Raw genomic sequence first — 1591 nt, forward strand, 5'->3', positions numbered from 1 at the left:
TGAATAATAACAGTGTCACCTTTTACCCTCAAAAATTATCTGTTTAGAAAAAAATTATTATCTTTAAAAAAAAGGGGGGGTGCTCCTGGGTGGCTCAGTTGGTTGAGCAACTGCCTTTGGCTCGGGTCATGATCCTGGAGTCCCGGGATCAAGTCCCACATCGGGATCCCTGCTCAGTGGGGAGTCTGCTTCTCCCTCTGACCCCCCCCCTCATGTGCTCTCTCTCTCTCTCATTCTCGCTCTCTCAAATAAATAAATAAATAAATAAAATCTTTTAAAAAAAAGTTAATAAGAAAACAAATTATTTGATCACTGTAATTTATAGTGGGTTAATATTTAAGGGAAAGAATAATGACATAATAAATACATGTATAGTATTAAAACCATCTCATGTACCTCCCTCATTCTGATGTTCCTCAGACTTGGTGAGAATAACCAGTAAATATACTGTTTCTCAGAAGCCTTCAACCTGACCCTCTAATCCAGCTAAGACACACACACACGCACACACACACACACACACACACACACACATCTTTTTTGGTGCTGCCTTTATGGAGTTGTCCAAACTATTCCTCAAACAAGAATTGGCTCTTTTCTGCCAATCAGTGTATCACTTTAGCCAACACCAAGATTAAGACTCACTGGCTCATTTTGTTTTACTCATCCCACCTCATTTTACCTCAGTAGAGGCAGATCCTACAAGTAGAAGTACATTATTCAATGTTCATTACATCAATTTGCTCAGAAATAGCTGTAAGTTGGATTGAATATAGATATGCAGTGACAGAATACATAGTCCACACCCAGGTGTGCTTGAGAAGACTCTGGCTGTCGGCCGGTGGTTCCAGGGCACTGGGCTACAGAAGCTGGGAGAAGACCTCCATCCCAGCAGCTCACAATATCCCCACCCCTCCCCTTGAAAGGCACTAGATACTATCAAGTTACAAAGAAAATTTCTTGGCCTCATTTTTCTTACCTATTTTTAATTTCTATTCTTTTTCTATAAACTCCTGTGAGCCTTGTTAAATCCTTCTGCCACAGCGTGTAAAACACACGAACAACCAAAGATGGTTCTTGCCTGCATAGATCTTAAAATTTAGAATAGGGAAAACAGAAACCATGGAGCTATAGTACAGAACATGATCTAATAACCACTATGAAGTAGAGACAAAGTGCTATAACAGTTCAAAAGAAGGAAGAAATCATTTCACCTGGGGGCTGGATAAGAGAAGAATTGGTGCTGGATCATGGATAGCACTGAAACTGGGTTTTGGGAGGTTGTATAATGAGGTTAGAAATGGCAGAGATACTGAGGAATGGGAATAGGCTGTTCGGTGGGACCAGCATCAGTAAAGTTCTAGGGGTTGAAAAGTGGACAGTAGGATCGGGATAAAACTGTAACTCAAACCAGCAGAATGACTATTTAGGGGTAACATTCGTCCCATCTAAAAAGGGTAGACTTCTGATATTCCTGTTGTATCTGGGGAGACCAGACTAAGAAAGGGTCCGTAGCATTGGGGGTGGGGGAGGATACCTACGATTTTATTGAAAATGTACATGATTACTAAATGCTCATAAAAGTGCAGGC

This window comes from Phoca vitulina, unplaced genomic scaffold (assembly GCF_004348235.1).
Source record: "Phoca vitulina isolate PV1807 unplaced genomic scaffold, GSC_HSeal_1.0 scaffold5, whole genome shotgun sequence".
Taxonomy (NCBI): Eukaryota; Metazoa; Chordata; class Mammalia; order Carnivora; family Phocidae; genus Phoca; species Phoca vitulina.